Below are 15,571 nucleotides of genomic sequence, written 5' to 3'. Positions count from 1 at the left end.
TTGCCTTTAAGAGTTTCCCAACCACTGGGAACAGAGTAATGTACTTAGAGGGCCATCCAGGAGGCACTGTTACTGAGTCACTGCCTTAGCTAATAGAGTGAACAAATCTCCTTTGAAAGCAAGTCTATCTTCCATACAGACCAGTGGCTGAAGAGAGAGAAAAAAGCACATCAAGTTGAATTCTGGAAAGAAATATGCTTTGTGTAAAAAGCAGAGGCTTATGGGACTTGCTGAGTGCTGGGAAATGGAGCTACAATCCTGCAAGTCTATATGTAGACACAAGTTGACATAAGGTAAGCACTTGATTAAACTTTTTTTTTTAATGATTCTGATGAGAAATGATTCTGAGCAAATAAGATAAGTATAAAAAGATTTGCTTTAAAGTTGGTCTGAGTGACTATTATAGGAGGCCCAAAGGTCTACTATTAGCGGTACTAAGAAGAGCTTTTAAAAGTAAGAGATACGAAAAAAAAAAAAAAAAAAAAAGTAAGAGATACGGACTTCCCTGGTGGCGCAGTGGTTAAGAATCTGCCTGCCAACTGACATATATACACTAATATGTATAAAATGGATAACTAATAAGAACCTGCTGTACAAAAACATAAATAAAATTAAATTAAAAAAAAAAAAGGAATCTGCCTGCCAATGCAGGGGACACAGGTTTGAGCCCTGGTCCGGGAACATCCCATATGCCACGGAGCCAACTAAGCCTGTGCGCCACAACTACTGAGCCTGCGCTCTAGACCCCGCAAGCCACAACTACTGAGCCTGTGTGCCACAACTACTGAAGCCCGGGTGCCTAGCGCCCATGCTCTGCAACAAGAGAAGCCACCGCAATGAGAAGTCCACGCACCACGACAAAGAGTAGCCCTCGCTCGCCACAACTAGAGAAAAGCCCGCACACAGCAACGAAGACCCAACGCAGCCAAAAATAAATAAATAATTTTTTTTTAAAAAAAGAGGTGCTATGTTAACTGGAGAATGAATACAAGCAAAAGAACGAGGTGGAAAATAATATAGTAGTTCAGAAATATATTTACTGCAACTGTATCTCTTAAAGATGCTTCAAGCAAAGATAAAGTTCCCACGCTGTTACATACACAACAAATCTGCTTACCTCTTCCAGGAGAAAATAAAGTGCTCTTACATAAAAGTGGGATTTGGCAGGCGTGTTTCACTAAGAAACAGGACTAACAAAGAGTTAAGTACAGAAGAAATAGGAACAAAGTGTGTAGGCTCTGCAGCCACCCTGAGAACAGACTGTTGGGTGTTCTGGCCTCAGTGAGTGCCTGGAGCCTACCAGCCTTCAGCTATTATAGGCACCAAGGTTTTTCAAGGATAGAGACTAAGCAAGCTTTGCAGTTTTCAAATTTGGAATTGACCAATAGCCTACATATAAGCTTAAAAAAAAAAATCTACTGTCATGATGAAATCCAAGTAAGCCAAAGGCTTTTTTAATGGGGAAAAAAAAAAAAAAGCCAGTGCTCTGTATTAGAAGGAGGAAATAAGCCAAATTTCGTTAAAGTCCCTCAGGTCACTGAGAACCAGCTTCCTCATACAGATACACTGCAAACCAAGGCAGCAAGTGCCTTCCTGCAGTTCAGCCAGGACTCTGGGAATTGCAAAACAAAGGCTCATTATGAGGTCACAGCAAGTAACCAGCCAATCAAGGACAGGGATGATCCACAAAAGCAATTCTCACACTCCTGTGTGGACAATCCTTTATGCCTTAATTATTAAGGACCTCAAATAGCTTTTGTTGATGTGGATTATAGCTACTGTTATTGTAACTAAAACTGAGAAAAAAAAGAGAAAATGTTTATCTATTAATTCACTTAAAATAGTATTACTAAACCCATTACAACTATGTCTTAATAACTATATTTTCCAACATATCAAGTTAACACATACCATCACAGTAAAATCCAGGTTAACTTTTTAAATGTAATTAAAGCTACAAGATAGATGAATGTTGAAAACATTATGCTAAGTGAAATGAGCCAGACGCAAAAAGACAAATATTGTATGATTCCACTTATATGAGGTGCTCAGAACAAGCAAATTCATAGAGAAAGAAAACAGAAAAGAAGTTACCAAAGGCTGGGGGAAGGGAATATGGGGAATTACTGCTTAATTGATATAGAGTTTCTGTTTGAGATGATGAAAAAGTTCTACAAATAGTGACGCTGGCTACATTATGAATGTACTTAATGCCACTGGACTATGCACATAAAAATTTATTAAAATATAAGTTTTGTGTTACGTGTATTTGACCACAATGAAAAATCAGAATTAAAGCACAAGGCCATGAGAAAATTTCAGACTACCACAACTGAGGAACATTCTATAAAAATAACCAGCATTCTTCAAAACTGTCAATGTCATGAAAGACATGGAAAGGCTAAGGAGACTACAGAGACAGGAGAACTACATGCAATGTGGGCTCCCAGACTGGATCCTCAACACAAAAAGCACATCGGTGGAAAAACGGATGAAATCTGAAGATGGCTGGTTAACAGTATGATACCAAGATTAATTCTCAGTTTTGATACATGTCCTATGGTTATATAAGATGTTAATATAAGGGGAAGCTGGATAAAGAACGTACAAAAACTCTTTGGACTATTTTTGCAACTTTTCTAAGCTTAAAATTACCTCAACATTTAAAAAAATCAAATTTAACTGTTTAAAAAAAAAAATCACAAGGTCAATGCTATGTATTCAGAGGAGGAAACGAGCCAACTTTGGTCAAAGTCCCCTTTGGTCACTGAGAACCAGCTTCCTCGGCTAGAACAACAGCAAACCAAGGTAGCAAGTACCTTCCTGAGGCCCAGCCAGGACTAAATAGGGGCTGGGAACTGCAAAACTTTCTTTTTTTTTTTTTTTAATGAAATTACCAAGAAATCAACCAAACAAAGCCAGGGAGAATTAACCCAGGTTTTGTCTACAGCTGTGGTTCTTATCACACTTTTTGGTTTCAGAAAGCCTTTGCAGTATTAAAAATAACTGAGCGCCCCAAAAGCTTTTGTTTATATGGGTTATATCCATCAGTGTCTCCATTCATTTAAAAGAACATTAATAAACCCATTACATATAAACATGTTACTTATTTTTAGTGAAGAAACTATATTTTCCAAACCACAACTTCACACATACTAAAGGAAGTCCACCTGATGAACTGATTTTTATCATGTAATTAAAACACAATGCCAGACCCCCCCCACCAAAAAAACCTAACAAACTAAAGAATAAAAAAAGAAAAAATGAGAAAAATAAAAGAATAAAGAGAAAGGGAAAATGAGAAAAAGAAAAATTAGGGAATAAAGAGAAAAAACGGGGGAAATAAACCACAGATAAAACAACAAAAAACCTCACAAGGCCAATGCTATATGTATTAGAAGAAGGAAATAAGCTCACTCGGGTCAAAGTCTCTGAGGCCCAGGCAGGGATTATTACAAGGGCTGGGAACTGCAAACAAGGGCTCCCTGTGAAGTCATCACAGGTAACCAGCCCAAGACTGAGGAAAATCAACTCAGGTTTTGTCTACAACAAAGGTTTTCTCACTTTTCGGTCTCAAGAACTCTTCAAACTCTTAAAAAATTTATCAAGGACTATGAAGATCTTTTGTTTATGTGGGTCATAGATATCAACAGTTTACCTTATTAGAAATTGAAACTGATAATTTTAAAAATTATTTTTATTCATTCAAAACAACAATAAACCTATTACCTGTTTACACAACTAACCCATTTTTTAAATGAAGAAACTATTTCTAAAACAAAATGAAATTTGCAACAAGAGTTACATGCTTTATATTCTTGTACATCTCTTTAATGTTTAGCTTAATGGAAGAGGGCCAACTTCTCATATCTGCTTCTGCATTCAGTGTGTTTCCACATGCTGTTTTGGTTGAAAGATATAAAGAAAATCTCATTTCACACAGATGTGTAGTTGGAAAATGGAGTTTAATAGCCTTTCAAACATTGAGGATTTTCTTCTTTGATACTAGACCAAAACTCCACAAGTAGTAGTTTTTAAAGACTAGTTGCAATGTGCAATCTGAAATTTTATCAATGAACCTTTTGTGTACTTTTACATTAAAATCCACTGGTCATCCTGCACTTTGAATGGTTCTTCTACCCACTGACAATCTAGGAAACATTCCTTCACCGAATTATGCAGAATTTCCAAATACTGGCATTTCATACAACATCAGAAAAATCACATTCCATCAATCTTATCACCGATCTCATCAAAAAAGTCTGACAAATACAAGTTTTCCAAAATTCTAAATTTTGCTTGAAAACTTGAATTTTATCACCGGCAATGGTGACAGGCTTTGTTCAATTTCAATAAAATGTCCACTAAATACTGCAGTACTAACAACTATAGTTTGTCCATCAACTGTTATTTCAAGTAAAAATGATGATCCATGTAGATGGTTCGGCTCCAACACGCAAGTGCATTTTCTCCAGACAGCTGGACTACGGTATACAGCAGCAATGCTCCATGAATACTTTGCATTTCTTCACTTGGAACATCAAAGACCTTTATTATTGGAGGGTTGAGATTTAATTAAAAAAACAATAATTTTTGGTGCTTCATCCAAGGCATTCTTAAGCGAAAATGGCTTTTTTTTAAACCACAAGTGTGTAGCAGAAAAGTCCATGACTACGACCACCAGCAGTTTTGTGCCACTGCCCTGATCCATGTTATGGCACCAGCAGTTTTCACTGTCACTGCTTCTGCACCAACAGTGCAAATGGAAATGAAATTGTTTCAGGATAAACCATGAGAGTCAAAAAAGTTATTCAACCCTATGCATATTTATCACAACTTGTGTTTGTTGTTGAGCATTCACACAAAAGAAAATATTTTCTGAAGCATACCTGGTGCTGATACAACTTGAGCCATGTCTATAAATCTGCTCATTTGTAAGGTGAAAGTAAAATTTTATAAATATTACCTCAGTCTTCATGTTTGCAGCTAAATCTTTAATTCGACAAGTCACGGTAACGTATGAAGTGGCACTACCCTGAACTTTACTGACTTTTCATTCAGTGGGCATTCAGGAACGTCAGCTGTTCAAAACGTCATTAGTCTCTCAGCTACTGGGTGGGCTATTCCAGCCAAACCAATAACTCATCCTGTAAGAGGCTTCAGTGACTTTGTCATTTCTAGGTGGAAAAGCTGGAACAAATTTTGGCTTTTAAAGAGACCATGGTGTGTACGCTTAAAACACGTAATTCCTTCTTCTTTAAACTCTGACTGATTGGTCTTGAAATGATGCTTCAACCTAACTGGCATCCTAATACTACATGAAAACGCTCTGTTGCATAAGATACAATAAAGTACATTATTTGCATCTATAAAGCTGAGAAGATAACTTTCATTATGATTTTCATTTCTTTTTTTTTTTCAGTTCTTGTCTACAGTTTCGCCCAGTTTCTTCAGAGTAGATCCCTCCCTTTCACTTGTTGATATGTCCAGTTGCAGTAAACAGAGCTGGCAGGTACGTTGAGAAAGCAACACTTCCAACCTCCCCTTTTTAAGCCAACAATTAATCCTTAAATATAAGAGAAATACTATAAATTTTCTTCTATTTGAGAATAAAACAGAAGTGCTAAAATAAACTATAAATAAAATTTTAAAAATTATTAGTTTTCCAAAAAGTTTTTACAAGTAAGTGTTGCAGGTTGTACTTACTTCTTGTGTTTCTTCAAAGGTGAAGGAAAATGCTGGGATTTTAAAATAACTACTTATTGTACAATAATGAGGTTTACAGAGATTAGCAGGTATAACTGAAGAAAACTAGTAAGAGCACAGCAGAAGTACTGAGAACAAATCGAGTTCATCACTGAAAACTTCCATATTTTTTTTATAAATTTATTTTTATGTGTATTATTTACTTTTGGCTGCGTTGGGTCTTTGTTGCTGCACATGGGCTTCCTCTAGTTGTGGCGAGCGGGGGCTACTCTTTGTTGTGGTGCGTGCGCTTCTCATTGCAATGGCTTCTCTTGTTGCGGAGCACGGGCTCTAGGTGCGTGGGCTTCAGTAGTTGTGGCACACAGGCTCAGTAGTTGTGGCCCTTGGGCTCTAGAGCGCAGGCTCAGTAGTTGTGACACATAGGCTTAGTTGCTCCGCGGCATGTGGGATGTTCCCGGACCAGGGCTCGAACCTGTGTCCCCTGCACTGGCAGGCAGATTCTTAACCACTGCACCACTAGGGAAGTCCCAGAAAACTTCCATATTTATGCCTTAAAGTACTACCTTAAAAATTCTAGGAAACACAAAAATAAAGAAGTACACATTCCACTGGCCAAGAGTGATGACGTCAACACACATCATTTAGCCTCTGGAAAACTCCACTGTACACCGGTGAGAGAATGAGAGTGAAATAGGCAAATACTGCATTAATGTTACAATGAAAATTATTTTGACTTTGTATAGCACCAAACAGGTCTTAGGGACCCCAAGGGTCCCCAGACTACACTTTGAGAACCAAGTTCAATATTGTGCTACCAAAATTAACAAGTGCCTCCCAGATCTCTCCCAAGACAGGATCTAGAGTTATGGCATTCCTGATTGGTCAGAGGAAACAGCCTAGAACTAGCTTAGACCCTGTCACCAGGGAAACTGGGATGCCATCCCTAATAAGTTGTCAAGTTGCCAAGCCTGGATTTACTGAGGAACGTGGCTCCAGAGACACAAAAATAAACTGCTTTCTAAAGCAGTGAGTCCTTAACTTTACAGAAATCAGAGGAATAGGAGAAAGAAAGGACTGGGTGGTTCTGGGATTTTATACATGAAGGCGATCTCAGACTAGCAAAATTCCTCTCCCGAGCCATGCCACAAAAGAGGCATACAGGGCTTCCCTGATGGCACAGTGGTTAAGAATCTGCCTGTCAATGTAGGGGACACAGGTTCGAGCCCTGGTCCGGGAAGATCCCACATGCCACGGAGCAACTAAGCCCGTGTGCCACAACTACTGAGCCTGTGCTCTAGAGCCCGCAAGCCACAACTACTGGGTCCGCGTGCCTAGAGCCCATGCTCCGCAGCAAGAGAAGCCACGACAATAAGAAGCCCGCCCACCGCAACAAAGAGTAGCCCCCACTCGACGCAATTAAAGAAAGCCCGCGCGCATCAACGAAGACCCAATGCAGCCAAAAATCAATCAATAAATAAATAATTTTAGAAGTTCCCTCAAAAAAAAAAAAAAAAGCACACAGGCATACAAACAGGTAAGGCAGTGGTACATGGAGATGAAAACCCAAAATGGACAGTGAAAAGGAAGGAACAGAGTTCAAAGAAACCAAACAGAAAAAAAAAAAGGAAGTGAGACACAAGTCAGCAGAGGGGTCAAAAGGAAGAGGAAAATACACTGACAGAAACATTCCCTGATGAGCTCTGCGGCGACAGTTACCTTTCTCCCTGGCCACAGTGGCAGTGTGAAAAAAACTGAGCAACTTACTTGCTGTTCTGATAAGGCATTCAGGCTCTAGAAGTGGCAAGCAAGGAACATCAACAGGAACCAACTGAGACCAAAATCTCGGCCCAAGATTCAAAGTCCACAAATCCACAGGAGCCGCTGAGAAATGACTGTCACCCTCCCTCCCAGGCCTCACAAAGGGGAGGCTTTCTTTTCACTTCAGAAAAGCCAACAAAGGTAACAAGAACCTGCCCTGAAGGCCCCTCTGCTAGTGAAAAAGGAACCTAAAATCATCAGCTGCTAAGTTCCCATGTGGTCTTTAAGAGAAACTGGGAGCTTTCTCCTGTTGCCAAAGGGTAAATACTGCACGTGAATAAAGGAACACAATGAAAGAAATCCTGGCACTAGGTGGGGCCTCCTCTAACACCCGGATCCCAACAGCTCAGAAAAGCCCATGCTCCAGTAACTTTGGATTTGGCCTTCCAGCCAATGAAGAGACTGCACATCCACCACCAACACCACCACCATTCACACCACAGAAATAATGGACAGGCAGAGGGTGGTGTGTTTTTTTTCCCCTTTAATCAATAAAGTTGCCTAATATTGATATCTTGTAAATAAACGAAGTATTTTTTAAAAAGTGCTTTCAAAAGTACATAAACAAAAAAAAAATAAACAAAAAAAAAATAAACAAACAAAAAAAAAGTACATAAACCTCTCCAACAGCATCCTATTTTCTTTCAGATATCTGATTAAAAAAGAAAGCTAAAATAAACAAATTAAAAACCCCAGAAATGCTAGGAAAAGCACCTATGGAACCCCAATGGCTGGAAGAGGCCAAGATTCTTCCAGTCATTACAGAGACATTCCAAACTACGTCCCTTACACCGACCCGGAGTTGTGTGGCGCTCAGAGAAAACTTACTAAGCTGCTCAACTGAAACAACGATGACGATAATTACTACGTCCTGCCGGCACTAATGTAAGGGCTTTATATTCATTAACCCTTTTAATGCTCACAACAACTATATCTCTAAGATAGGTATTATTATTACTCCTTTTTCTTTACAGGCCTAGAGGGATAAAATAAGCCCAAGGTCACAGTAGCGGCTGACCCAAGATTCCAATACAAGGACTCTAGCTGCAGAGCCTGCTCTGACCACAGTGACACCATTTACTGGAAGTCCGAAAGTGCTGGGATCTCCTTTCAACTCTGCCATAAGCTCAACTCAATCAGAATGCTATGCTAGACCAAGAGGGCCTAAGGGACCCCACTTCCTGTGACTGGAGAACCAGTAATTCAAACTCTTTTGGGCAAAAACAAAGCAAGAAGCCAAAAATGCTGCCAATGCTATGTGCAAAGGCAGTCAAAAGATGGCCATCTGTGGAGAGGAGGTGAGGAAGTGATGGGGTAAGGGAAAACCAGCAGACACTCGGGTCTAAAGAAGGTGAAGGAAAAAGGGGGCCACCCTGCATATAGGATATGAGTAACCAAAACAAAACCTTCAGTAAAATGGTCCTCAGGAGAAGCAATGAGTAAACCATTGTAGCAGCAACAAGGACATAAGCTAGAGCTCTGCCTGCAGGTAGCTGCACTCATTAATCACCAAGCTTTTGGACTTGGGAGCTTTCTGCTTAGTGGGAGACTGAGAAAACAATCCGGCTACGTCAGCAGCACCTGCAGTCCAGTCGCAGGGGGCTCAGAATCCTGCTCTGTCCCCTCCCTGAGAAAGATTCCCTGCTGTGTTCAGGAAGTGCCAGTTCGTGGTGACTGAAGGCTCCCACCTCCCCTACAGGCACCTTGATCAGGGACACTCAAACTGTTCCCCATGGCTGAAGTACCTGTTGAACTGCCAAAGATCAAAAACTATTCTCTCAAAAACTATTTCTTCTCCAGCGGGCCTGGACAGACAGTACCTATGTACCGATCCAAAAGGTCTGGGGTCTGGTTGGATTTCACAGCCAGATCACGACAGTCAGGAGTCAGGAGTCCCGATTCCCTTCCAGATCCACACGTGGGGAGCCAAGCACAGACCTCCTGGCCAGGCGAAGGGCCTTTTGCCAAGCTGTGAACTGCAAAGAAAAGGAGCTCTATCTTAGAGCTTCCAGTGAAAGGTGTGTAAGACCAAGCTGCTTTGAGTAGCACGGGGTGTGGAGAAAGCCCACTCACTGGAGAGGCCCAGCTCAGAGACCCATTCAGAATCAGAGAAGGTGGTTGTTTACAGACCTCCTCCAAACTCATGCCTCAATGAGCAGAGCCCCAGAGGAGGAAGATCTCTCTGTATTGCCAATTTCCCAAAGAGCACAGAGGAAAAGAGGCCGAGGCGGCTCAAAACTAGCTTGACTGGTTCTACAGAGAAGCCAGTTGGTCTGCTCCGCCTTCCTTATGTTAAAAAGAAAAAGGTGGCTTGGAGCCAGTCGTTGAACCCCCCTTCCCCCTCCCCCACTTCACTGTCCCACAGGATCCACCTAGCCACCAAGACCAGTGTCCATCTCACCCTCCCTCCTACTTGTGATACTATGACTTCATAAGCCTAAAGTCAATCATTTGCTGCACAAGAGGAAATACATTTGGTTTCTGCCCTTTTCCAATGAGAAGGAATAAACGAAAGTAAGGGGGAATGAGTGCCAACCCAAAGACGGACATCTGTGGAAAAAACTCCCCACAGGGACCAAAAAAACTGCAAACACTCTAGACAAAACGGACATTCAGACGAAGGGATCTAGCCTATTTATACCCGGCAAACGGGAAGCAGGTCGAGTGGGCCAGAGAAGGCCCTGGGACCCCTCCTCCTCTGAGAGAGAACTGGAAGCCAAGGGGGCCAGATGTTCTCTTGGTGCCTTTTCAGAACCAGATGTACCATCTCAAAGTCTAAGAAACAGCAAAGACATTCAATAGTCCGCACTAAAAGGGCTGTGGCGGGGTAGTGACGCTCTGCTCCAAGAGCTAGAACTTTCAGAGTTAACATGGCGAGAGACAGCCTCTTCCCATGCCACAAGTGGGAAATGGGTGTTTCCTCCCCCACAAGGTTTGTAAAGCCTTACTCTTCCCTTTGCTGAGACAGAAGGGGAAAATGCATAGATAACACTTCAGTGACTCATACTTGATGATGGCTGGGAGAAAGCCTGGAGAATCCAAGCTTCAGGTGCAAAATGTACAAATACTGGAATCTACCATCAAGAAAAGGAAACCCAGCCACCTATCTGGTTTGTCATTTTGCTGAACTTCCGCTGAAGGAGGAAGGGCCAGGTTTAAACTCCACCCACCCTTTCCATAGCCCTCTCAATTTTTGCTTTGACGCAGGAAAGTGGCGAATGTGGCAGCGTCACCGTGGCTAAGAGGGAACCAAACCCTTTCCACGTCTCCTCCCAAAGCAGAGGCCTAGTGGTCAGTCTACAGCTTAACCCAGCACAAGGAGCTGGGGCTGGACCTGGTTACTGCAGGAAAGCCTCATCAGGCAGCCTCAGGGAAGGAAGGATGACCACCCTCCTTGCCCTTTCCATCTGCTGAGGTTACTTCATCCCAACCCATTAATGAGCTTCAAAGTGCTGCTGGGGGGAGTCCATTTAGCAGAGACGCTATCTTGGGGCCAAGGGTGGCGCCCAGCCCCCACCTCGCTTGTCGATAATGGGCCACAAGGTCCAACGCTTAGCTGCACTCCAGGCATAAAATATTCATTTAAGTCGACATAGTGCATATGAGGAAAGTCATGGAAGCTCCTGGGAGAAGAGGAATGCCAGCCAGGTGGCTAAGTGCTCAATGGGAAAGAGTTCATGAAGGCATGCGTTAGTCCTGGTCAAATGCCCACTGAGAATTAGGCTGTTCTGTCCAAAGGGGAAGCAGTCTGGTCTGAGATGTTTTTGACTCCCAAGAGCTCTAACCATGCAAACCTCTCAGAAAACAAATTCTCAGTCTTTTCCTGCCTCACAGGCATCAACTCTGTTTAAGACATTTATGCTGAAGAAAACTCAAGCCCAATCTTTGGTCGCCATCCGAAAGATTCAGTTATCCCCGTGCAAACTTGATTTTAATCTGAGGCAGGTCGAATTTCAATGACTGCCTTGTATCCATCTGTTTAGCTACTTCCCAAAGTCCACAGACTAGAGAGAAATTGTTACAATTTACTAGGTAGCTACCTTTACCAGGTTCAAAGGTTGTAGTATGGCAACTCTATGAACTCCAGGGGCTCCTAGAGCCCTTGGTCTAACAATACCTCTTCCCTGTTTCGAGGGTGAAGCAGAAAGTAAGACTATATGGTCGGACATTCACCCACACCCCTGACTAGAAGGCAGCACCAAGGAGCCCCTGGCCAGGGTCAAAGGGCAGGGGTCGGAGTCAGCACCCAGAGCATGGGACTTGCTGCACAGCCTGCAGGACAGGGAGTGAAAGGAGAGCGAACCAAGCTCTCTACAAGACAACACTAAAACCAGATTACTCAGTGAAACATTCAGCCAGAATCAACGCTGGGATCCAAGGGATATGTGTGTTTGGAGTGGCTCAGTTGTTCTGTACGGGATTCTAAAAGTTAGATTTGCTCTCTCACCCACACTTCCAAACTCCTCTTCCCAGAATCATCTGAGAGAAGAAACAATGCCACTCACTCCCTGGAAGGACAACAGCAGCCCCCTCCCTGGCCCACTGCAGCAGAGGCAGAGGCGGGTGGGCAGTGAAAGCCTCTTGCTTTCTCTCAGGTGCTTTCTCTCAGGAGCCCTCTCTTGTGGTTCCTGAGGCCCAGAGGTGGGGCAGGTATGAAGCCAATGTAGGCCCTCTACCAGGTGTTACAGGAAGCTTTCGCCAGCGGCAGGTGGACTCTGCAAGTTGGACCCCTCTCCACTTGCCTATTACTGCTGCTGCTGGCTGGAAGACAAACAGTCATCTTGCTGATTGCTTTCACCACTGCCAAGCCTCCAGGCCAACAGAGCCATTTGGAAAAGTGAACAGAAAGCTCAGCTCTCAGATTAAGAATGCCCAAAACTACCAGCCCCAGGTCACAACCCTCTTTCTGCAGAAGGAAGAGTCTAGGACTGTGAAAAAGCACATCTGCAATTAGGTGTCACAAAAATCACAATAAAGACAGGGCTTAACTTTCTTTTTATCTCCTACTTTCACTGTTAGAAGCAGAGTCAACAGCAAACAGGCAATCTCTCTGCAACACTAGGTTTATTTTTATGCTTCAACATTTTGTGTGTGTTTATGTCTGTTTAATTCAGATGTGATCAAAGAGCTCCTAGAAACAGCTTCTCATCAGCCACATGTTTTAAAGAAAGGGGGAGAGAAAGAGCAAGAGACTGGAGCTCGAAGACAACCAACAGAGTTTGTTTACCTATTTTCTTGTGAAACCAATTAAAATAATTTAAATCTAAATAAGATAATAGAGGAACTTTGTTATTTTTATTTTATTATTACTATTTTTTTTGCGGTACGCGGGCCTCTCACTGTTGTGGCCTCTCCCGCTGCGGAGCACAGGCTCCGGACGCGCAGGCTCAGCGCCCATAGCTCACGGGCCCAGCCGCTCCGCGGCATGTGGGATCTGCCCGGACCGGGGCACGAACCCGCGTCCCCTGCATCGGCAGGCGGACTCTCAACCACTGCGCCACCAGGGAAGCCCAGATAATAGAGGGCCTTTGGGGGAAAGAAATCAAACCAACCAAATCCCTTGCTTTTTATTTCACAACATTAAGGCTTATGCAATGACCATTTTAGCTAGAATCACAACAGGACCGAGAAGAGCTTTCTGGTCTCACCTGGTGGCATGATCTAGCCCAAAGGAGATCAGTGCTTCAGGCCTCTCTAGTCGCATGACCAGAGGAGGTGCTACTTGTCTTTTTTCTTGTTTTAAAAAATACTGCATCTGCCCGTTATGTTTTTCGAAATCCACGCTTTTACTGGAATGAGACTTAATATCAAGTCAACGGTGCGGCTACCCTGAGAATGACAGAAGAACCAATGAAGCGGCTCAGGGGAACCTAAATCCATGGAGTGGAAACAGGATGAGTAATTCATAATTTGGAACAGGGCGACAATGTATGCAGCCAGTGCTCTGGACAAAGTTATCAGGAGCAGCTTACGTTCCCAAATGGTTCACAGAGTTCTGCTATCACAAAATCAGTAGGCGTGCACCGGGCTCCTACTATGCGCTCAGCATTATGTGAGGCTTGTAGGGAAGAGAGGAAATCAATGCACACATCACAAGAAAAAGACCAAGGCAAGAATACATTTACATGGAGTAAAGAGCACAAAGAAACCACATTGAGGCACTCTGTTACTCTACTTTGCTGAATACAATGCCCCCCACAGCCTTGCTGAGAGAGTAGGCACTCCACCGCCACTCCCCAGATGCCTGAGGGTGCCAGTCAGTCACTTGGCCTCCTCCTACCAGCTCAGAATCAACAGCCTGGGAAAGTCCTCTGGTTAAGCAGGGTTTACCTGCTAAATAAAGGCTGTGATAGGAAAAGGAATGGAACAGGCAACCTCAAGAGGGCCTCGAGAAAGTGGTTCCCAGTAAGGAGAGACACAGCTGGCACTGGAGGGAAAGACGGTGAGATACAGACCATGCTCCAGTTTCCAAACACCTCAGTCCCGTACAGAACCAGCTGCCAAACCCGCCGATGAAACGGAAATCAACCATCACTCCCTCTCAACCCATTTCAACCCCAGAAGCAAGCAGTCCATCCATCAGTAATGAAAGGGTCAACCACTGCAGAAAAACTTATCCAGAACTCCTCTTGAGTTCCTGACTGCCCAGATGACAGAGAGTGAGGGGGTAACAAAAGAGAAAAACATCAGAGAAATGAAAAGAGGGTGGATTTTTCAGAGAAAGGTGTTAATATGCAAGAGAATATAACAACAGTTCTACTGCACTAAGGAGAAAGAAGGAAACAAGATGAAAACATAAATAATGTAGTGGGGGAGAAGGATGCAAAAAGCACTTCAAGCCCCACAGGAGAAGAGCTCTTTTTTCAGGTCAAGTTTTTTTGGCCTAGTAAAGTTCTCCACCAAGTTTTTTTGGCCTAGTAAAGTTCTCCACCAAGGTATGACAGGCAGGAGACTCTCCACAGAGCAGGCAGCAAGGGACACTAGAGATGGTGAAAGAAAGGGGAGGGGTGGAAAGTGGACGCCTCTCAGCTAAGAGGTGAGATGACACAGAAAAGGCTAAGGCTTGGGTGACAGATGATAGCAGTGATTGCCAGGATGAGGGGGAAGTGTGTAGCTCAAGAAACTAGCGTGCAAACTTCCTGGCCCGGGGGGTTACAAAGACTAGCCAATCACAAGGGGATGGATAGGGGCATATACGGGAAACCAGAAGGCAACAAGCAAGGGGGAAGAAACTATGTAAAGTGACAGATCCAGGAGTGAAGAAACAAGAAACAAGAAAGCTTCACGGTTTGTGTTGCGGTGTAAGAGGACAGAAAGGCAAGGCCGGGGATGCGGCAAGGCCGGGGAAAGGACTGAGCAACAGGTTGTGTAAATGAAGTGGGGCTGAAATAGTGACTGTCTTTCCCTCGGTAGGAAGAGCCCAGGGAGAAGGCTGGTACAGCACTCACAGTGAGAAACAGGAGGCCAAGACTCAAAAACACAACCCCCAGAGGAAGAGAACGTGAGGGATCCAAAGACTCTGAAGGGAGTGAAGACTGGAACCCCAAAGACAACCTGTGGGAAAACTATGCGCATGACAGCTGTACGGGAAAACACGGAAGCGACAAATGCCAGCGCGAGGCACCAGGGAGCTCCTGGAGAAGAGAAGGGAAAGTGATGAGCAAAGAGTAGGCGAAAGATTTGGAAAGGTGATGAGGGTGGAGCTGGTGGGTTGCAAGCAAGAGGGAGAGCACAATCTGGAAAATGCAAGAGGCAGGGTAGAAAGCCGGGGAACTGGAAGGGGATAGGCATCGAGAACACACTCCGGGGCAAGGACCCTGAGGGTGAAAGCTGGGACTGGGAGAACCGGTGCGGGCGGAGGGGAAGCGAGGCTGGAGGGATGGAGGAGGAGGTGGACAACGACCTGGGGCAAATCGCAGGGTGCCAGTCGAGGAACAGGAGGGTGGCTGCTTTAAGCGTGGGTGGAGGAAGACCAGAAAGGCCCCCGAGAGAAAAAGGGAAGAGAAGAGGAAGCTGGGGAGGTAACACGGAAGAGCGCAGGAGGGTG

At 43.8% G+C, this 15,571-nt stretch overlaps 1 protein-coding gene across 2 annotated transcripts in view; it reads right to left on the bottom strand.

Moving 5' to 3' along the window:
* MARK2 (microtubule affinity regulating kinase 2) overlaps window positions 1–15,571 on the bottom strand; it is a 60,219-nt gene that overhangs the window by 43,783 nt on the left and 865 nt on the right. The window lies entirely within an intron of this gene.

The sequence above is a fragment of the Phocoena phocoena genome, chromosome 8 (assembly GCF_963924675.1).
Source record: "Phocoena phocoena chromosome 8, mPhoPho1.1, whole genome shotgun sequence".
In the NCBI taxonomy this organism is placed as follows: Eukaryota; Metazoa; Chordata; class Mammalia; order Artiodactyla; family Phocoenidae; genus Phocoena; species Phocoena phocoena.
The sequence above is the reverse complement of the archived record's forward strand: the minus strand, read 5'-3'. Positions and strand labels throughout refer to the sequence as shown.